The sequence below is a fragment of the Mesoplodon mirus genome (assembly GCF_964341445.2).
Source record: "Mesoplodon mirus genome assembly, chromosome: 12".
Classification (NCBI taxonomy): domain Eukaryota; kingdom Metazoa; phylum Chordata; class Mammalia; order Artiodactyla; family Ziphiidae; genus Mesoplodon; species Mesoplodon mirus.
Genome location: NC_138988.1, coordinates 44,700,236 through 44,723,228, shown reverse-complemented (window position 1 = coordinate 44,723,228; position 22,993 = coordinate 44,700,236).

Genomic DNA, 22,993 nt, shown 5'->3' with positions numbered 1-22,993 from the left:
TCCCAATTCCAGGGCTAAACATCAGGGCATTCAGTGACCCGGGCACACTTTTTAAAAAAGTGAGCAGAGGATTGGCTTAAGGACAGTACTTGGTTGGAGAGTCAGGGTGTCTGGTGACCCCTTAGATTGATGAAGACCTGGGGCTTTACAAAGAGGGAGAACCTCTTTTATCCACCCTCTGTGGAACCGCAAGCAATGAAACAGGCTGCAAGTGTGGTATTAACACTTATGCTATGGACTGCGCATCTATTTCCATAGTGCATGTATATCTGTGCTTTATATATAAGGATTAAGAATTTTTTCAAGGCCCCCTTTAAGAACTAATATTTGCCCGCTTGTGGGTGATAGCACTCCCGTTGAGAATGCATGGCCTAGAGAGGTCTGCCCAGGCTCCACATTTAATAGATGGGGAAGGGAAAGGGGAGGGGAGGGGAGGGGAGGGGAAGGGGAAGGGGAAGGGGAAGGGGAGGGGAAGGGAAGGGAAGCAGAACTTTAGGGTATGAAGGGCTTCAGGGTGCTTTCATCCTCTCTGCCCTGGAAACTTTCATTCTCCCTGAGCATATCCACAGGTGGAGGGTCAACCTAGCTTGCAAACCCTGGCCCTAACCTTAACCCTGACTGGATGGTGGATGGTGTGTCACAGACATCACTCAGGCAAGAGGCAAAGTCAGGACTCAGGGCTCCCCAGTCTTGGGCCAGAGCTCTTACTTGGGTCCATTATGTCTGTCTTTGGATCTCCTCTTAAGATGCTTAAACCTTCACTCTCTCATTTACATCTAAAAGATACAGTAGGTTTGGAAGGACCAGATGTCTCAGAGAGAAGGTTCCTCGAGGCTGTGGGAGATGCAAGTTCAACAGTCACTTAAAAACCAAACCCAGGGCTTCCCTGGTGGCGCAGTGGTTGAGAGTCCACCTGCCGATGCAGGGGACGTGGGTTCGTGCCCTGGTCTGGGAGGATCCTACATGCCGCGCGGAGCAGCTGGGCCTGTGAGCCATGGCCGCTGAGCCTGCGCGTCTGGAGCCTGTGCTCCGCAACGGGAGAGGCCACAACATTGAGAGGCCCGCGTACCGCAAAAAAACAAAAACAAAACAAAACAAAAAACAAACCAAACCCAAAGGACTGAGACTCCTCTGTGGGCTGGTTGGAGAAGTGAATTCCATCAGGAACCTTCTAGTTAACCCTTTCATGTGGGGACAAATGCTTCACTCACTCAGGGCTTGGGAGAGGTCTTCCCCCAGGAACATTGCCCAGGCGGCTGGTTATCTGGGACACGGAAGAAGATTCAGCCCAAACCTTTGACTGCAAAGGAGCTGGGTTGAAGGTAACTTGGACTGACATGGCTGCAGGCCCCGCTTCTGCCTAATGCCATTTCCAGGTGGATCCTTAAGTATTTAGAGCAGGCCCCGTGCAGGAAATGTGTCCTGTGTGGAAAGCTGAGGTTCTTGCTATTGTTCATTCTGATTTATGGCCTTTTATGGATTGGTGCTCCTTTAAAGAGATGTGTCAACTATTCCTGTGGGCAGCTCTGTTTATCGACACACGATTTGCTCTGTGTTAGTTATGCATGAATCATGGGCATTACTACAATCTGGAAGACCACAGAATTTTACATGAGGTGGTGCCTTTCCTGCCATCAGGTTTCTCAAATGTCCTTTCTGATTTTGCTCATCTAACCTCACCTCAGATTCATACTTTCCACTAGGAATGATGTATTGCTACTGGATTTTAAAAATTAAAACTATTCTGAACATATGTGGCAAGAAACACTTTGGGAATCAGTACATGTTAATATCAATATTAATCAAAATAATAATATTGTTTATTGGGCTCTGTGTGCCAGGTCTATGCTAAGCACTTCCATGGACTAACTCATTTAATCCTCATAACTACATTGTGAGATATATATATATATATATATATATATATATATATATAAACAATTCTCTCATGTCACAGAGGATAAAACTGAGGCTCAGAGAAGTAAAGTAACTTGATCTCACCAGTCAGAATGGCCATAATCAAAAAGTCTACAAATAATAAATGCTGGAGAGGGTGTGAAGGAAAAGGAACCCTCCACACACTGTTGGTGGGAATGTAAATTGGTGCAGTCACTATGGAGTATAGTATGGAGCTTCCTTAAAAAACTAAAAATAGATCTACCATATGATCCAGCAATCCCACTCCTGGGCATATATCCAGAGAAAACCATAATTCGAAAAGATACATGCACCCCAATGTTCATAGCAGCACTATTTACAATAGCCAAGACGTGGAAGCAACTTAAATGTCAATTAACAGATGAATGGATAAAGAATATGTGGTCCATATATACCACGGAATATTACTCAGCCATTAAAAAGGAATGAAATAATGCTATTTGCAGCAACATGGATGGACCTAGAGGTGATCACGCTAAGTCAGAGAGATAAAGACAAATATCATATGATATCACTTACATGTGGAATCTAAAATATGACACAAATGAACTTATCTATGAAACAGACTCACAGAAAACAAACTCATAGAAAACAAACTTATGGTTACCAAAGGGAAGGTGGGGCAGAGGGATAAATTAGGAGTTTGGAGTAACATATACACACTACTATATATAAAAAAGGTAAACAACAGGGACCTACTGTATAGCACAGGGAACTATATTCAATATCTTGTAATAATCTATAATGGAAAAGAATCTGAAAAAGAATATATATGTGTGTGTGTGTATATATACACACACACACATATATATACACAACTGAATCACTTTGCTGTATACCTGAAACTAACACAACATTGTAAATCAACTATAGTTCAATTTAAAAAAAAAAGAGTACACAGCCACTGAATGGCAGAGCTAAGATTCAAATTCAGATCTATCTGATGCAGAGCCCGAGCTCTTAACTACAGGGATATATGGGCTCAGAGAGCCTGGGAGAAGAGTGCCCCATTTACCTGTTCTCTCTGAGGCACATACACTCCCAGCGCCTCCGCTTACCAGGAATGCAATGTGGGGTCACAAAGACATCACTGCCTCAAAGTCAGAAGATCTGGATGTGAGTAGCAACACCTGCCCACCTATATTCAGTTTATTATAAAGACCGAATGCTACAATGTGCATGACTTAAGGTCTTTATAATTGTAGGTTGTGATGGCTTTTTTTTTTTTTTTTTTTTTGCTGTACGCGGGCCTCTCACTGTTGTGGCCTCTCCCGCCACAGAGCACAGGCTCCGGACGCGCAGGCTTAGCGGCCATGGCTCACGGGCCCAGCCGCTCCGTGGCACGTGGGATCCTCCCGGACCAGGGCATGAACCCATGGCCCTCCCAACCACTGCACCACCAGGGAAGCCCTGTGATGGCTTTTATAGAAGATGGTTGTCATGTGTATATACATAACTGTCTCTACATGTTTATACATAACACACACATAGACACACATACAAGAGTATCCAATGTTGATAGGCTTATATCAGGTTGCTCACAGTTGGACAAGCCATTCTTGGGATGAGGAATGATTAGCCCTGAAGGGGCCTAAGAGATCATCTGTACTTTACAAGCGAGGACAATGAGGTTTGGTAAGAGATTTCTTTGTACTTTCTCCAGGGCTGGCAAAATAACACTAAGGCTTAGAGACAAATGACTCAAGGGTAGCCAGGGACCAAAGAGTTGTAACATTGAAATGTAATATTGGAAAGCCTGGATTACTTGGTGGTAGGAACCAGTCCAAACTGGGAAGGGAGCAGACTGGAACCAGAGAGACAATCAAGAGGGCTGGGGGGAACAGGAAGGGAAGGTTCCAGGAGGCTGGACAATGCTATCTATTTTTAAGGGAGAGTATTCAGAAAGCTTTACACCTGAGGTGACCTGATACTGTTTCTTCTTTATGGGTCCTCACACTGTTCATTCCCAAATTGGGAATTTGGGTTTAACAAAGACACAGTACTATATATAATAGATAAACAAGGACCTACTATACAGCACAGGGAACTATATTCAATGTCTTGTTATAACCTATAACGGAAAAGAATCTGAAAAAGAGTATATATGTATATATATATATGTATGTGTATATATATATATATATATATATATATATATATATATATATATGGCTGAATTATTTGCTGTATACCTGAAACATAGTAAATCAACTATACTTCAATCAAATAAATAAATAAGTAATTTGAGACAGTGGTGGGTGTCATGAAGAATCAATCAGGGGAGAGGGGAGAGGAGAAAGTGTGACAGGTGGCCAGGTGGCCAGGACAGTCTCCCCAAGGAAATGATGCCTGAAGATGCAACAATAAGAAAGAACCAGGCATGAGAAGAGTTTGGGGTCTCGTATTCTGTGGAGGGGCAAGAGCAGCAGTGAACAGTGTTCTATGGCTGCCCACCTATGGGTAATTGCGTTTTACTGTGTTCAGTGAGACTGGCCTGAGAGTACATATTTGACATCTGACCAGGAGGCTGGACTTCAGAGTGTACTGAAGGGTGGCCCCAAGGGCAAGTCAGCTCCCAAGACTAGGAAGTAGTTGGGGAGGGAGGCTGAATTGAGTCCACCAGTCCCAGGTGGAAAAGCCAAGGTGAAGGGTTTGATTCCTAAAGGGGTCAAGAGGCATTTGGTCTTTACAGAAGTGACTCCTTGGCCAAATTCCATACGAATCTCACCCATGATGCCCCCAGACTCCACATGCACCCATTCTTTCCTCAGAGGTCTAGCTGACCCCTCACTCATCTTTCCCTATCTTCGTGCAAATGCCTGGGTCCAGTCCAAACTAGATGAGAGGGTACCAATAAGTAATCCAAGTCCACAGCTGACAAAACAACCCACAGCACACGTCCTGTGTCCAGATGGGGACCAGGGGTCAACTGTGTCATCTGTCTTTATGAAGAGAGCATGTTATTATGCTAATTACAGTGTACTGGGCTTTACTGGGAACCAAAAATAGATATATGTGGCTTCTAAGGACAGGCATGAACATTCCTTTGGCTTCCTTTGCTATGTGATTTTTTTTTTTTTGGACAAATCTTTGCCATGATTAGTAAAAAAAAAAAAGAAGAAGGGACTCTGCCAAAAGCCGTGCCACCTTAAGGCATTTCTGGAAGGGCATTTGCATCTGACCTGTGCCACTGTCACAGGTGCCCTGTTCATGGTGCTGTTCCCCACGGTCATGTGTGATTGCAAAGGACACAAAACAGGCAGCCCCACTGTATCCTCTGCTGCTGCTTTTTTATTGCCAGACTCTTTACATCTCTTAATGAGGAGCTGCACATCACAGCCCAGACTGGGTGGGCCCACGAGGCCTTTTCCCTGGAGAAGAAATCGGTGAGAGGTTTGGGCTGACTCTGCACCAGGAGGAAAGAAGGAATTAGCATTTATTGAGCTCCCGCTGTTATATCTTGTTGTGCGCCCCTGAGCCAGATGTTTTGGCTGATCACTGCAAAATCTCTGGAAGGTAAATGAAGAAGGCTCTGCATAAAGAAGTCAAGGGTGGAGCTGGAATCTGGGCTCAAGTCTTTTCATTCCAAGCCCGTGTTCTTCCTGTGTTATCTCAGGATAAAATTAATCCACGGCCAGATAAAGGATGAGTAGAACTTAGTGCTTGGCAGGTTCTGTGAGATACAGACAGTGGGACATGGTGTGTCTGTCCAGGTGGGCGTTTGTGTGCTGGGGGTGGAGGTTGGGTGGGGGGGAGGAGATGCAAAGAGAGGTGGTCAGAACAGACCGTGGACGTACTGGGTGTTCTTAGTACTTTGAAGACCCTGAGGAGCCAGTGAAGGAGGGGTGGTGGGTCCGGATCTGTGTCCTGTAAGCATTGCTCTGACTGTAGTGTGGAGGCCGGGCTGAGGGCAGACTTGTCTCAGTAACGCAGGCGAGAAGCCATCAGGGCTTCGTGAGTCGTGGCTTGCAATGGCTTGAGATTTAGAAATATGAGACTGCTGGCGACTTGATGAGGTACTGACGGGGAGAAGCACCGTAAGCGCCAGGCTGTGGCTGGGTTCCACTGCAGTGGTTCTGAGTTATGGGTATCAGAAGTCAACCTCTGCTGATTGAAGCAGAAGAGAGCTTCATGGAAAGGACACTAGGCAGCTAGAAAATCCGTTGGAAGGGAGACGCCTGATCTGGGGGATAAGCAGCCTGGAGCAACACCCAGAACCACGTGGGGGCAGGAGGGGGCTGGGGAAGCTTCTGCTGCTACCACTGAACCCTGGGTGGCATTGCTGCCACCTCTGTGCCACACACTTGAACCTGCGGCAGAGAGGGAGGGAAAGAACTCCATCATTCCTGCTTCTAGCTCCTGAGTCAAAGCCCAGTGTGGGCACAGGGCTGGTGGGTCCTGCAGGTGGCCTGCGCCCTGACTGCAAAGTCTGCTGGAGATTCCAGTTTCTGTCACCGTCATCGTATACAATGGGTGGCAGGCACCCAAGACAATGACAACTCATAAAGTGGGAGACTCCTCAAATAAAAAGGCGGTTGAGACACTGGATGGCCAAATAAAATGATCAAAATCCACTAACATAGCTTTAGTTGAGAACTGAGAAACTGGGGGCAGAATTGAGAAATTGGGTGCTGATGGTAAGAATATTCTCTAACAGGTATTGAGCGATTACTCTGTGTGCTAAGTGCCCTAAATGCAGAATCTCAGTTAATCCTCATGACAAATCCCCTGGCAATTAGGAATATTATATCAATTTTACAAAAGAGGCAAATGTATTACAGACATGTCCCTACACTCACCCAGTAGGTGGCTGAACTGAAATTCTAGCCTAGGCAGCCCATCTTCTGAAACAGTGGTAACACTTCTGTCAGTGAGGGCTCCATGAGGAACTCAAGGTGTATTTCTTTACATTAGAGCATTGTAACCGACTGTCCCCAGGCCTCACTGGTCATGGGGAAAAATTATGCCACATTAACTGTTAATAGGAATTCCAGTCTTTTGCAAAGCCCCATCTCAGGGCTCTCCCGGGAGTTTCCAAAAACAGCTTAGTGGGATTATGAGTCAGACCAGGTAACTGGTTATTGGTCACTGTGTTGTCACCATCCTTTGCTAAGCCCAGGCCTGCTGTCAGTGCTGCTGGCCACACTGAGAAACCCCAGTGCTCCCATCCAGACTTTTGATGGGTGGACACTCTCCTGCAGCCCATCTTTTTTTTAAAAAAATTCAAGTAGAGTTGATTTACAATGTTGTGTTAGTTTCAGAGGTACAGCAAAGTGACTCGGTTACACACATATAGGTATATCTATTCTTTTTTCAGATTCTTTTACATTATAGGTTATTACAAGATATTGAGTATAGTTCCCTGCACTATACAGTAGGTCCTGTTGTTTATCTATCTATTTTATATACAGTAGTGTGTATCTGTTAATCCCAAACTCCTAATTCATCCCTCCCCATCTTTGCCCTTTGGTAACCATAAGTTTGTTTTCTATGTCTGTGAGTCTATTTCTGTTTTGTAAAGAGTTCATTTGTATCATTTTTTTAGATTCCGTATATGACATCATGCAATACTCGTCTGATTTACTTCACTTAGTATGATAATCTCTAGGTCCATCCATGTTGCTGCAAATGGCATTATTTCATTCCATTTCATTCCATCGTGTGTGTGTGTGTGTGTATATATATATATATATGTATATGTATATATATATATATACACCACATCTTCTTTATCCGTTCATCTGTCGATGGACATTTAGGTTGTTTCCATGTCTTGGCTATTGTGAATAGTGCTGCTGTGAACATAGGGGTGCATGTATCTTTTTGAATTAGAGTTTTTGTCTTTTCAAGCTATATGCCCAGGAGTGGGCTTGACAGATCATATGGTAGCTCTATTTTTAGTTTTTTAAGGAACTTCCATACTGTTCTCCATAGCGGCGCCCGGCAGCCCCTCTTGGTGGCACTGGAAGTCTGCCCTCTAACACCTGCCCCCCATCTGCCAGACTGAGGCACCTGCAGCTACACAGTCCCCCAGGGCCACCACAACTGCCTCTCAAGCCCAAGATCCTCCAGGGCCAGTGGCCCTCCCCCAGGAGAGGCCTTCAGAAGCAGATGTCTGTAGCTCACTCCGGCCCTCATGGCCACTGACTGTATGAGGAGAGAAGAGGATTAGCTCCCCTCAGCCATGCTCTGTGACAGGGGACGCGCAGCAAGGCTACTTGCGCCTCTAAGATCCTCTAATTTTAGTGGGAGGGCAAGTTTAGTTACTCCTACAAGCCACACCCACTTCAAATCATTCTCCTCCCATCCCAACCTCACATTCATTCATTCATTCGGTCAGCAACAAATATTAAGAGTGGAACGATTATCTGTAAAATGATAATATCTATGGAATAATGGTATCTATTTGTCAACAAATATTAAGAGTGGAACGATTATCTGTAAAATGATAATATCTATGGAATAATGGTATCTATTTGTCGTGGTCTGGATCTCCCTGAAAGCAGGGACTTGGGTGTGGGTTGTTAGTTTGGAAAGTGATTCCAGGAAGCAGGAGGGAGGGGGCAGGCAGAAGAGCTGGGAAGGAGGGAAGGCCCATCATGAGGGTGCGTTATCGGGGTCCGAGAAGTGTGCAGAGCCCCACGGAACTGTCCTCCTGAAGGAGGGGGGCAAGAGCATTTATCCACAGCTCCTAGCCCCGCCCCCCTCAGTGGAGAGCTGGCCGGAGCGGGAACGGGGTGCTCTGGGTTACCTGCCCCGTCCTGCCCTTCAGTGGGTTGCGGAGGTAGAGAGGGTCAAGTGTGGGGATGCGCCCGAGGGGTCCTGTCCAAGGAGGAGTCCCCCACCACAGCTGGACTGAAATCCGGGGTGAGATGAGGAGCCATGGTGCGACACCTAAAACATATGCTGCACTTCCCTGGGACGCTGTTAATGGTTAAGTGAGTTAACTTACGCAAGATGACTAGAACAATACCTGGCCCCAGTGAGGCTGTGTGTGTGTTTGCTATTATTATTTGTGTGACAACTGCAATGTGCCTGGTGCTTCTCTGTGGATAAGCCCTCATGGGACTTACCTTCAGGTCACAAAACACGCCTTGTTTATGTATCAGAACTCTGGCATTGTTCAAGTTCCTTTGCCAGGAGGTTCTTAGCCCCCAGGTAATTGGGTCGCTTGAGGATGGTCGGATGACATGACTCCACCTGCCTGTTTGCCTTGTATCTCTGTTCTATCTCCGCTCCATCACGGAGGCCTCCCTGTGCACCCTGCTGCTCAGGATTTGAACAAGGATTTGAAAGCTAAGGTTTGAGTCCTGGATGTAAAACAATCAAACCCAAGTTGTCTACCTTCTGAATTATATCCTGATGGGAAGAGAAGACAGCTGGAGAGTAAAGTCACTTAGCTTTTTAATAATTGATGGATAAGAGATTGCAGTATGTGTAAAAACATACCTTCTGGATATGCCACTAAGAGCGGTTCCGGCAGAAGAAACCACTCTCCCGTCCCCTGAGGCTGGCCTGCCTTTAGCTAATCTGATGACCTAATCCTTTCACATGGGAGAGGACCAGAGCCTGTGCGTCCGGGAGATAAATGCCCCTCTTCACTGAGCCTTCTGGAGGCAAGTCCGGTCTAGCCAGTGGCTCAGCCATCCAAGCTAGATGACCTGCCTCCAGTACCAAATAGGAATGTCCAGTCCTCCTACTCCTGCCTTGTTCCCAGCCTAAGCCTTGACCATGCTGGCCCCATACCTGTCCCTAAGATGCAGCCCTTGATATGCCTCCGTGAGGACTGCCTTGGCCACCTTCTTGCTGGCTGACTCCTTGGTTTACAGTGGTTTCTGGCTTCACAGGGAACTCCCTTCCCCTCAACTCTGTGATAACACAGCCGGTCATAGGACTGTTGCAGCCCAGGGTGCAGCCTGCTCTAGCTCCATCTTAGCTCTCACAAATAGGAGCTGGTGAGGTCTCACCCCGAGCGAGAGCCAGAACTCACTTACTTTCCAAATGTTAATATATTGCTATGAAAACTTGTTTCTATTGGTCTGTAGTTTCTTATTCAAAATCTCAAGATCCAGGGCTTCCCTGGCGGCGCAGTGGTTGACAGTCCGCCTGACGATGCAGGGGACACGGGTTCGTGCCCCGGTCCGGGAAGATCCCACATGCCGCGAAGCGGCTAGGTCCGTGAGCCATGGCCACTGAGCCTGCGCGTCCGGAGCCTGTGGTCCGCAACGGGAGAGGCCACAACAGTGAGAGGCCCGTGTACCGCAAAAAAAAAAAAAAAATCTCAAGATCCAAAAAAGCTCTGAAAACCAAAAGTTAATTATAATCTAAACGGCAGCAAAATCTGACCTAACTTATCTCATTTGCCAGAAATATCTGACCTACACTCGGAGGAAGCTATTTACAGACTTTATGGATCTCACTTGGTGTGAATATACATATATACCACTACAAAAATATTAATACCACTGATGATGATTTGTCCTAGAGCCCACTGGGAGTGCTGTATAAGATGGGGTATGTGTACCACATTACCCTTCCAAAATACACTCTACATTCTGAAGCGCACCTGACCCCAAGAGTTGGGGATGAAGGATTGAGGCCTGGTGTCAGGATGGCCCCAGGGAGGGTTATGATCTGGGAGAGGTGGCCAGGAGTGACTTTTGCTCCAAAGCTTAGGATGCAGGGAACCGGGAACAGCTGCAGCCTGAGCTAAACTGGGGTTTGAAGTTGCTTGTCATATATTGAAATAATAAGGTCCAAGAAATACTGACAGGGCACTGACAGCATCTGTACAGTTCTTGTCACTGAAAATTCAAAGGAATTTTTGCATTACTTCATCAGATTTACAGATGAGGGAAAAGAAAGTTGTTTCCCCCAGTTTGGTGGGAGAGCCAGCAGAGTCTAGAAGAGCGGTAATTGTGCTCAGCAGGGGAGTCATTGGTGCCTAGTGATTGATTAAGTAAAGGGTATCTTATCCACTTCTGACCAATGAGACATGAGGGAGAGCCTCTGTGTGTGTGTGTGTGTGTGTGCGTGTGCGTCTGTGTGTGTCTGTTGAGGTGGGGTGGAGAGTGGGGAGGATGGGGTGGGGGGAGTGTCTGGGGAAGGTCTGCCATCTCCTAGGAAGGAGACTCAGTGAGAGAAATAGCATCCTCCTCCTTGTGGACTCTGCCAGGAGCGCTGGGTACTGATGTGTCATCTGGCCCTCACCTCTAGGAGAGTTTGGTATTGAGGATGGCTGAGTGGTAAGACGGAGGGTCCCTCAGTCTCTAACCACAGTATCACCTGGCAGTTGATATGTTTCCACTTCAGACTATTCTGCCTCTGGACTTGCTTATTGTTGAAGCCATGGGTGAGTTGGAGCTCTCTGTTCTTTGTACCCCAAAGCATCCTAACTGATAGAGTTGGGGGTCATCATGTCCTTGAGACAAGAACATCCACTAAGGTGAGAAATAAGGGAAGGGCATGCCATGGGCAATGGGGAGCTTGGCATTTTCAGTGAGATGGTGTGAAACATACCTCGTACTCTACCTAGAACATCCCCAAGCATCTATATTAATTAAATAACTATTAATGAGCTTTTATCAGGCATCTACCCCATGGACAGCACAGGGACAGGTCTTTCTGGGAATAAAAGAGTCACACAAAGCACCGTCCTTGTCTTCAATCATCATAAACTTTAGTTGGTGGAGACAAGACTAGAAATAAAACAAAATAAATGGTTTAGAGAACGGTGTGATCAGTGTGTGCTGGAGGAGGTAAAAACTTCATGGAGATGGGACAGCTGGGGCTTCATTGGGGGATGGACAGAGGTGAGGACATTGAGAACAATGTGCTCCAGATAACACTGCCTGAAAGTAACAGAGCTGAGATTCAAATCCAGGATATCTGATTCCTTCCAACACCTGGGCATCTGACTACTACACAGGGAAATATTCATGCTCTCAAGATGGATACGCAGGCTTCGAATGCTGATTTATTAATTTAAAATGAGAAGGACGAAGTGAGAGAGTGGCACTGACATACATACACTACCAAATGTAAAATAGATAGCTAGTGGGAAGCAGCTGCAGAGCACAGGGAGATCAGCTCGTTGTTTTGTGACCACCTAGAGGGGTGGGGTAGGGAGGGTGGGAGGGAGATGCAAGAGGGAGGGCATATGGGGATATATGTATACATATAGCTGATTCACTTTGTTATACAGCAGAAACTGACACACCATTGTAAAGCAGTTATACTCCAATAAAGATGTTTTTAAAAATTAGTTAATTAATTAATTAAAATAAAATGAGAAGTACAACCGGCCAGTATTATAACCCCAAAATTGGAAAGCCAAATTATATTCACTAGGTCCCTGAGGGAGCCTGAAGCAAATCAACAGATACTCCTGATACCTGGATGGGGCCGCGTGTCTTCAGGGGCGAGGCCCCGGCTAGGTACTGATAAGAAAATGGCCAAGCCTCCTAGTTCAAAGTTCCTAGTTCAATTCCAGGCTTTTTATAATATGCTTCTTGGTCAAACTCAATTGGCCAGGCTCTAGGAATTAATTATCCTTCTGCTCAATGGCGCAGCTAGTAAATGTTTAACACATGGCTCCCCAGGAAAAAAAGCCTTGATTTGTAGAATTTGCCAAGTTCCACAGCATAAATATTCTAACCAAGGCTGATTTCAAGCTACCAGTAGGCAGAGCTGTGCACAGTGGTCCTCCTGACTGGTATGGGTGGCTTCCAGGACACCAGTGTGATCACGCTGCATCCTGCCTCTCCGAGACTGTCCAGATGTCCTGATGGGAGTGTGGGGTGTTCCCAGACTTCTCAGTAGCACATTTACCAAATTAGTCACAGCCATTGAACATGAACTTTTTCAGTTAAATTCTTGGGGGAAGCCCTCATTTCCAAGTTCTTAAAGAACACTTTACTTTTGCCCCCATACACCACCAACTAACACAGTTGTCAGGTGGCCATTATAGTAACTAGGAACCTGATGGGCTCAAGAAACCAAAAATGGATTTTCTTTTCATATTGTCTAAAGTCCAGAGTTCTGTGAAAAAAAATTATAAAGAGTGGAGTATGGGATCTGCAGTGGACTGAGAAACACCATGGGTGGCAATAGATCCATTAGTACAGAAGAATCTTCTGGAACACGCTTGTTCCCTCTACCCCTCCCCCTACCTCACTTTGCTGTCTTGCCCAACATAAAATGACAGGAAAAAAAAAAAAATCTGTGTTGCTTAGTAACAGCCCAGGATGCAGGGAAAGACCAGTCTATATAACTCTGAATAGGGCAACAACACCCCACAAAAACTCCATCTTGAGGACCTAAAGGAAAACCAAAGCACAGTTATAGTCTCACTACCTGGTGGGGAAGTCCCATTAGCTCTGGGCATTGGGCTATTTAAGATGAAATGTCTGGGGTATGGATTTTTTTTCTGGGAAGAAGAATCTACTCTGAAGTCATCAAAATCAATAGGCCACTTTGAAGGCCGACTCGAACCATTATTGGTAATGTTTTGGATGTGTTTGCGAATCAACAGTTCAGCAGAAATAGGACCATTTAGTAGTTCCCATGGAGAGCCCTGTCAGGCTTGCAGTGAAGCCTCTCCACCCACTGAAAGCACTGGTGTCTCCCAAGGGCTGTGGGGAACCTGAGGGAACCTGAAAGCTGAAACCAGCATAAAAGATTGAGTGTGGAGCTTCCAGCGTGGCCAACGGTCCCAGTCTGCCTGGGACTGACGGGTTTCCTGGGATGCTGGACTTGTAGTGCTAAAACCAGGACAGCCCTGCTCAAACCAGGGCTGCTGGTTACCCTAAGCAGTGGTTCTCAACTGCAAGTGATTTTGCCCCCCAGGTAGGATTACCGGATAGAATCCAGGATGCCCTGTTACATTTGGATTTCAGATAAACAATGAATACTTTTTCAGTATAAGTATGTCCCAAATATTATAATAAAATGATTCCTTGCTTACCTGAAATTCAAATATAACTAGGCATCCTTTTTCTTTCTTTCCTTCTTCTTTCTTTTTTTCCTTCCTCCCTTCCTCCCTTTCTCTTTCCTAAATCTGGCAAGCCTACTCACAGGGGACATTTGGCAACAACTGGATGGGTTTCTGGTTGCTACAACTGCAACTTGTGTGCGTGCGGGGTGTGGGGCAGTGCCACCAGCATCTAGTAGTAAAGGATGGTGCTAAGCTTCCTAGAATGCATGCGACAGCCCCTCATAACAAGAAATTATCTGGACCCCGGGACTTCCTTGGTGGCACAGTGGGTAGGACTCCACTCTCCCAATGCAGGGGGCCTGGGGTTCGATCTTTGCTCGGGAAACTAGATCCCACATGCATGCTGCAACTAAGAGTTCACATGCCACAACTAAGGAGCCGGCAAGCCACAACTAAGGAGCCCATGTGCCACAAGTAAGGAGCTGGCGAGCCGCAACTAAGGAGCCTGCCTGCTGCAACTAAGACCCGGCGCCACCAAATAAATAAATAAATAGATAGATTTTTTTAAAATTTATTTTAAAAAAAAGAAATTATCTGGACCCAAGTGTGAGGAGTACAGAGACTGAGAAAGCCCATCCTAGATCTCACTTAAGCTGGGCACCCACGTAACTTCGTCTTTTGGGGAGGACACTTAAGGACCAACATGGGTGCCTCTGCTTCACATACACATGGAAAAATGTATTATAAATTCCTGACCTTGAGTGCTTTCAGTCCAATAGTCAAACAGCCATTGGCATTTAAGAAGTGAGTAGGAAAAGGCTTTTCCCTTGCAAGGCACCCCCTTCCATCTTTGAGGAGAGCCAGGCAGGGTGTGCTTGACACAATAGTGCAGATAAAAGCTCAATCGGTGTGGTCTCCAGGACGCCTCCATCTCTCCAGACTTTTATGGTGACATTTCCTCACACTCCTGAAGCTTGTTCTTGGCTTTGAAAACAGGGCTTCAGAATGTCTTCATTGTTTTACCTACGCCGGTACTGGCAGCGCCTGGAGTTTTCCTGAAGGAAACTGTAGCAGCAGGAATTTTGTGTAATACTATAATAAGGGGGCTTTATCCTTTCAAAAATACATCCTTTCTCCGTGTTGCCAGCTCTCCTACAGCCCTGTGAAAAATGTAACTCAGAAGTTACTGAGGCGTTTTTATGTTTTTCCTGTCCCCCTATAGTTCGTATCAAGCAACAGAAGGCAATTATTCTGTAGTCCAGCGGTCCCCAACCTTTTTGGCACCAGGGACCGGTTTCGTGGAGGACAATTTTTCCACGGACAGGGTCGGGGGAGAATGGTTCAGGCGGTAATGCGAGCGGTGGGGCTCCCTCGCTGGCCCGCCGCTCCCCTCCTGCTGTGCGGCCTGGTGCCTAATAGGCCTCGGACCAACACGGGTCCGCCGCCCAGGGGTTGGGGCCCCCTGCTGTAGTCCAGGCTTAGGAACGCTGGCTTGAATGAATGAATGAGTGAATGAGTGAATCAAAATGTCAATTCTGTGCTCGTTTCCCTATTGTGTGAGCAGTGAAATGTAAACAGGGGCATCTGCTTAAAAGGAATTGGTGAATTTGATGACCCTAGGTGCCTCACAGAAGGCAATTAGTGTTTTATGGGTACAGAGTTTCAGCTGGGGAAGATAACAGGTTCTGAAGATGGATGGTGGCAATGGTTGTACAACAATATGATTGTACTTAGTGCCGCAGAACTGTACATTAAACATGGTGACAATGGTAAGTTTGTGTTATGTATATTTAACCACAATTTACAAAAAGGAATTGGTGGTATGGTATTCATCTAAGCATATAGTAAGGGTTCAATAATGCTTGCTGATTGACTGTTAACCTAAGGTTGATCTGGGTCTAACTCTTTGCATGTTTTCCCCCCAAAAGCTTGGCAATTGCCTCATCATCCTGTATAGTTATCCTTAAAGTGAGGTGGACACTGCCTATTCTTTACTCCAGCAATCACTTGAAGATAAGCCTCTACCCTCATGCAGGAGGAGCAACGAGGTTTGGGGGCACACTCGACTCCAGGGGCACATTTGATTGTGCTGGAAGTAATCCCAGTGGCCTGGCCTGTGATCTGTTTAGGACCAACGAGTGACCCATTTTGGACCAGTGAGCCATAAGGAGAAGGTGGCTGCAGATTCTGTGAAAACTCTTAGAGGAGGTGAACAGCCACATGGCTCCTGACGGCATCTCAAGAACAGAGGGGATCCAGGTATAGGATGAAGCTGATTTTTAGGGGGCAGAAAGGGAAGGCAGAAAGACCCTGGGGTCCCCAGTGTACTGCTGGATCCACCCCTGAAACCATCCACTTCTGATTTCCAGTCTGTATGCCAGTGAGGTTTCTTGTTTTTGTAGCCACTTTGAGCTGGCTTTTCTGTCACCTGCAGCTGGAAGCAGGGCTGATGCCTGTGAAGCTAAATAAACATAAGCTTTAGATCTCTCCACTTACATGAGCCCTTCCAATGCCACAGGAGGTCCTAACAAAGCATTCCCATGTTTTTGTAAAATTTGCAAAGGCCAGGTATTTTAACTACAATGCTTTAAACCACTGCTTCTTTCTGATGCACCTGTGTCACAGTGCCTCAGGGGTTGGTGCCGTTGAGGCAGCCATGGGCAGTCCTGGGATCTGCCAAGGGGTGTGGAGGGCTATAGTTCATAGTCACTTTGTGGTTCAGCCAAGAATTCTCTTACCTCCCCCAGAGCTGACTCACTTGGTTTAACATCTTGCAACCCTCTATGTGCACATATATGAAGCTAAGCCTATAGCCAAGGGCTTAGGAACCATGGGGTCTGCCAGATCCAAGTTTAAGTCCTGGCTCTGCCCTCTGTGTGGTTTGGGACCACATATATACCTCTCTTAGCATCACTTTTCTCATCCATAAGATGGGAACCACCTCACAAAACCACTGTAAGGATAAAATTATGCAAAAATCTTGGCATACCCTAAGTGCTCAAATAGTGAGAGACATCAAATATTGGATCTGACCCTTAAGAGGATGACCCAGTTTATTCAAAGCCCAGAAAGATAGATGGTTGAGGCCAAACAGGGGACACATGTGGGTGAAGTGTGACCAGAGGTAAGGGTGTGGACTGTGACAAAGTGGAGAGGGTAGGCCCTGCCAGAGAGCAGCCAATCTCAGGTCCAGCCAAGTGTTGCCAGGCAGTGGGAGTTGAGGGATGTCAGTAATTTTTTTTTTTTTTTTTTTGGCTGCTTTGGGTCTTCATTGCTGTGCGCGGGCTTTCTCCAGTTGCAGAGAGCAGAGGCTACTCTTCGTTGTGGTGGGTGGGCTTCTCACTGCGGTGGCTTCTCTTGTTGCGGAGCACGGGCTCTAGAGCACAGGCTCAGTAGTTGTGGCTCACGGGCTCTAGAGCGCAGGCTCAGTAGTTGTGGTGCACGGGCTTAGTTGCTCCGTAGCATGTGGGATCTTCCCGGACCAGGGCTCGAACCCGTGTTCTCTGCATTGGCAGGCAGATTCTTAACCACTGAGCCACCAGGGAAGCCCGATGCCAGTATTTTTAAGAAAAGCCAGAAAGTCAGATTTTTTCCCCTAAATTCTGCAGTTTTTAAAGTCTTCAAGTAATTTTAAAAAGTTAAACCCTGTATAGGCCAAACAAAATAGAAGAAAGGGCTGAATCTGGCACACCTCACTGGTTTGCTACACTTGCTTTGAAGTCTGGAGGTCGGCCTGTGAGTTCCAAATGCCAAGGCCACCTGGCCTCTGGCTCTGCTCTCTGTCCCTGTGTGTCTCCATCCATCCCCTTGACTGTTGCAAGGCAGGGAAAAATACTTCTACGTGTGGACAGCTGAAGATATGATGTGAAAACCATCAAGGGGAAGAGAAACGAGAACAAGCAGGGAGATCAAAGTTTCTGCAACTCCTTCCCCCTCATGCAGACATTGTGTTTCATTGGAGGCCAAAAGTCAACCTACTTCAGCTCAATTCATTTCAATTAAATTTCCTAAATATTACTGCATGCCAAGCCCTAAGCTAGGTCTTGGGGATTTTTTTTTTTTTTTTTTTTGCATGCTTACTGTGTGCTTGGCACAGAGTTAGATGTTTTAACTACTTTGTCTCACAACAACCTTGTGAGGTAGAAATGATCTTCTTCATTGTGGAGAAATAAAGACTCAAGAGTGGTGAAGCTCAGACATAGAGAACCAAGTGGTTACCAAGGGGGAGGGAGTTGGGGGGGGATGGAGTTGGGGGGGGATGGAGTGGGAGTTTGGGATGAGCAGATGCAAACTATTATATACAGGATGGATAAACAACAAGGTCCTACTGTATAGCACAGGGAACTATATTCAATATCCCATAATAAATCATAATGGAAAGAATATGAAAAAGAATGTATATGTATATATATATGTGTGTGTGTGTGTGTAACTGAATTACTTTGTTGTACAGCAGAAATTAACACAACATTGTAAATGAACTAAACTTCAATAAAATAAATTGAAAAAAAAAGAGTGGTGAAGCTACTTGCCTAAGGTCCCCTCGCTAGTCATTGACACAGCTGGGTTTAAGCCCCAATCTGTGATCTGTGCATCTCCAGATCCCTTCTTGGCTCTGGGCTACCATTCTTTTCTTAGATGCAAACAAATGAAGTGTAAAGCTTGCAGCAAATGTGCTAAGCGTTCCAGTGGAGGTGAGTGAATGTGCTGGGGGAGGACAGGAAAGGGAAGGGCCTTCCCCAGCGATTCTCAGGCTGCAGTGTGCACGGGGATCACCTAGGGCTTTTCACACCTGGGGGTTCTGAGTCAGAGGTCTGGGGAGGGGCTCCAGAGTCTGCATTCCTAAGAAGTGTCCAGGTGATGTCCAGGCCACTGCTCTGTCTGCCACACCTTGAGAAGAAAGGCTCTATCCCGTGATCTCAGACCCTTTGAGGAAAGCCACTTGAGTGGAATGGTGACAAGGCAAGGATGTGGCTGGTCAGTGTGAATCCATCACTGTTTCTAGCAAAGCAACCCTCCCCTCTGCCTGTCTTCTGATATGTAGTTACTCATGATTGCCAAGAAATTTGAGGCTACTGTCCAATTTAATCCTCAGTTATCATTATGCACATTTTACAGATGGGGCTCAGGGCTCTTAATGGTTCTAATGAATCTAGCATTCCTGATTTCAGGCAGGGGGAATGAGCTTGAGATGTAGCAGGAAGGATTCACTGCAATAAACAATGCCAGAAACACAAGCCCCAGACCCCAAGTGAAAGGGGGCAAAGACCTAACTAAGGCCAGAGAGAGTGGTGGAGGGGTGAGAGGTGAGTGATTTGGGAAGCCTGGGAACCAGTGGCAAGCTGCCAAAATTAGGATCTTGGCAGGGCTATGCATGCTTCCTGGTCTAGATTTCATCCATAAAAGTCCATGCCAGGAACCTCCCTCTTCAGTTAGAGGAACTGAGTCTAACGTTTCTCCAGTGGAACCCACCAAACTCAGAGGCCCAGCCTTGCAGCCACCATATTTAGAGTTGCTAATGCTCACCCTGCCCTAGGTGGTAGCCTTTCCCAGATGCCACTGATGTGCATGGCTACCCTAAGACTTGCCTGCTAGTCTTCCATTTTTATGATTTATCAGTGAAGAAGTGTTGGGAGGTTTCTAGGACAAGACACACAGGCATGGGGATGAGAGAGAGGGCCTTAGGAACTTGGGGGATTAAGTTCTTAGATCCATCATGATGAGAGGTGCGTGTGCGCTGTCATCTTGGGGCCCTAGCAGTAGGTCTTTTAGGACAGCAGATTCCGCATCTCTAGTTTTCTGGGCCACCCTGTAAACTTGGTCTAGCAATCTAGCACCTCTCCAGAGAAGTGGGAGGAAGGGGGGTTATTGCTTGCTACTCAGGGCCTGTGTTGGGGAGAAGATCTTGTTAGCTCTGTGATTCCAGGTTTGAAGACTCAAGTCACACTGGAAATCCTGGGTAAGTACATCATCTCGGAGCAATAAACATGTGCTGCTTCTTCCATGCCTCCTGAGTTAGCAGAAATGTGCCCTCCTGCCCCAGTGAGAACCCAAGTGGTTTCTAAATTTCCCCTGGCCTAGCTGGAACTGATTCTCTGAAGGCAGAAGAAGTTAAAAATGTGTTTTAAGCTCCAGGCAATTGGAGAAACCTTGCAAAACCCCTGACACCAAGAGGATCTATATTGGATTTTATCTAATATTAATAATGATCAAATGCAGTTGGCATCACAGCTCTTAAGATTCTCCAGGAGAACACTTTCTGGTTTGAGACTCAGAGAAGACAGTGTGATGCTTGGGGTGCAGACCTCGTCAGGAAAATATAATCAGGAAATGAAAGAGCCCCCATATTAGAGCCTTGTGCTCCTAGTTTAAAATGTAAATGCCCTGAATGTAAATTGGTGCAGCCACTATGGAAAACAGTATGGAGGTTCCTCAAAAAATGAAAAATAGAGTTGCCATCTGATCCAGCAATCCCACTCCTGGGCATATACCCAGACAAAACTATAATTCAAAAAGACACATGCACCCCTATGTTCACAGCAGCACTATTTACAAGAGCCAAGACATGGACACAACCTAAAGGTTCATCGACAGATGAATGGATAAAGAAGATGTGGTATATGTATACAATGGAATATTGCTCAGCCATAAAAAAGAATGAAATAATGCAATTTGCAGCTATATGGGTGGATCTAGAGATTATCATACTAAGCAAAGTAAGTCAGAAATAGGAAGACAAATACCATATGATCTCACTTATATACGGAATCTAAAATATGACACAAATGAACTTATCTACGAAACAGAAACGGACTCACAGACATAGAGAACAGACTTGTGGTTGCCAAGGAGGTGGGGGGGAAGGAAGGAGTGCGAGCTTGGAGGTAGCAGATGCAAACTATGATATATAGGATGGATAAACAACAAGGTCCTACTATATAGCACAGGGAACTATATTCGATATCCTGTGATAAACCAAATGGAAAAAATATGGAAAAGAATATATATATATAATTGAATCACTTTGTGGTATAGTGGAAATTAACACAACATTGTAAATCAACTATACTTCAATAAAATTTAAAAGATAAAATAAAAACACGCCCTGAAACCATGAGAGAGGGTGCTTCTCTCTACCGAAACACCCTCTTTCTATAGAAAGAGGTCGCTCACAGAACTTGCCTCATATGGGGCCCTGAAGGAGAGAGCAGGTCCCTTCCCCTCCAGCCAGCAGGACGTCACGGGGGCAGAAAGGAAGGCTGATAACCCTAGTGACCAACAACAGCAGTGGATCTCATAGTGTGGTCCCAGGACCAGCCACATCAGCATCTCGTGGGAACTTGTTAGAAAATCAGCTTTCAGGCTTCAGCCCAGAACTGCTGACTCAGAGAGTCCGGCGGTGGAGCCTGGCAATCTCTGTTTCACTAAGTGCTGTGACAGACTGTGATGCTTACTTAAGTTTGAGAACCACTGTTCTGCATCAAACAATGGGACTAGACTGGTGAGAAGATGTATTTGTATTGACTGGTATAGTGTTTGAAATTTTTTGAACTGATTTCCAATGCTTCAAAATGGGTATTTTTATACGAAAATTCACATTTCTGAATTTTCCTGTGGCATTTCTTGGGGAAAAATATAGGAAGATCTAGCCACAGGGGACTCTCATAACTGCTTGGCAATAATTGCCTGGCGCTGAGAAGAGGCTACTGCTCTTAGAAGGGCATGAGCCCTCCTGGGAGCAGCAGCCCCTCATTACGTATCTCACTGGCCGGCTGCACTCACTTCCACTGGAGGCCTTTGAGCCATTGGTCCATAACCTATATAATGTCTAGTGTCACCTCGAGTTGAAGTTTATTCAACACCCATTTGCTGAACACTTACATGATAGGATGGGCTTTCTGCTGCCCACATCATCTTCTTTTCTCCCTGACCCTTATCATTCCCAACCTCAACTCCCTCCACTTTTTGCTAAGATGGGGGAAAAAAGAATGTCTTGTTTAGTGCAATACCCAGAGTACAGCCGTGGAAGTCAGTCAATACCAGCAGAAAGAGGTTTATTTGTTTTGCCTACACTCTGCTCTGATCGCAGTCTTGAGAAAGTGAATTCATTATCATGTTCAGAAGGAAGGGACACTGCCCTTCTGTCAGGCTTGGGCAGGCATTATCCGTGGTTTGGGGTCCTCAGAGGTAGACACACTCACTCAGCAGCTGGTGGCCCCCTAGCCTGGGATGGTCTGGGACAGTTGACACTCTTCTCTGGGCCAGACACTGGCCTGGGCTGGGCTGTGAGAACATACAAGGTGATGGAGAGCCTTCTCTTTCTCTTGGAGATGGTTGGCAGGGCCAGCATGTAAAGGTCAGTCTGCATTGTCATTGCCAAACGCAGAGTCCTAAACATTCCCTTGCAGGTGGTAGATACTCTACCCTTTATGTAATTCCTTCAGTCCCTTTCTGTGTCCCTTTGTACAAAAGTAACAATCCCTCTTTATAGACAAAGGGTCTACCATGGTGCTTTGTTCCATTAGGTCATTTGGTTATCAAGCGAGGGGTAGGTTCTGGGGAGGGAATGAAAATGCAAATTGGGGAGTGAGGGGGATTAGAGTACATGTGTGTGGGAAGGGAGGGCATGCTCACAGTTCTACACTTAGCTTTTCTAGACCAGCTGTGACTTGACAGCCCAAGGCATCCTCAGTTGAAGATAAACCTTCTCATTTCTGAATATACATCCCTGAGGGCAGCTGGTAAGCTGTGTACCCACCGGGGCCTTAGGACCCAATGGCACTGAGTGGGAATCAGTCAGAATAGTAACAATGTAGGGCTTTTCTGATGGGTACATGTTGCTGCTGACTAATTCCTGGGGCCTGCTTGCTAGAGGATGCAAGAGGGGAGGTGGGTCCTGGGGGCCAGGTTGAGCTGCCGGAGATGGAGAGTGTTACCAGGAGGCTCAGTGAGGAGTTTTAGGTGGGAGGCTGAAGTAAGAGCCGGGTGGCGGAGGGGCGGGGACGCAGGGGTGTGTAATAGATGGATAAGAAGTTTGTACAAGGGAGACGAACAGGAGTGAGGACTGGGTGACAGGACAGAGCGATCGAAGACTCACTCCTGTGATCATGAGGTAGCCAC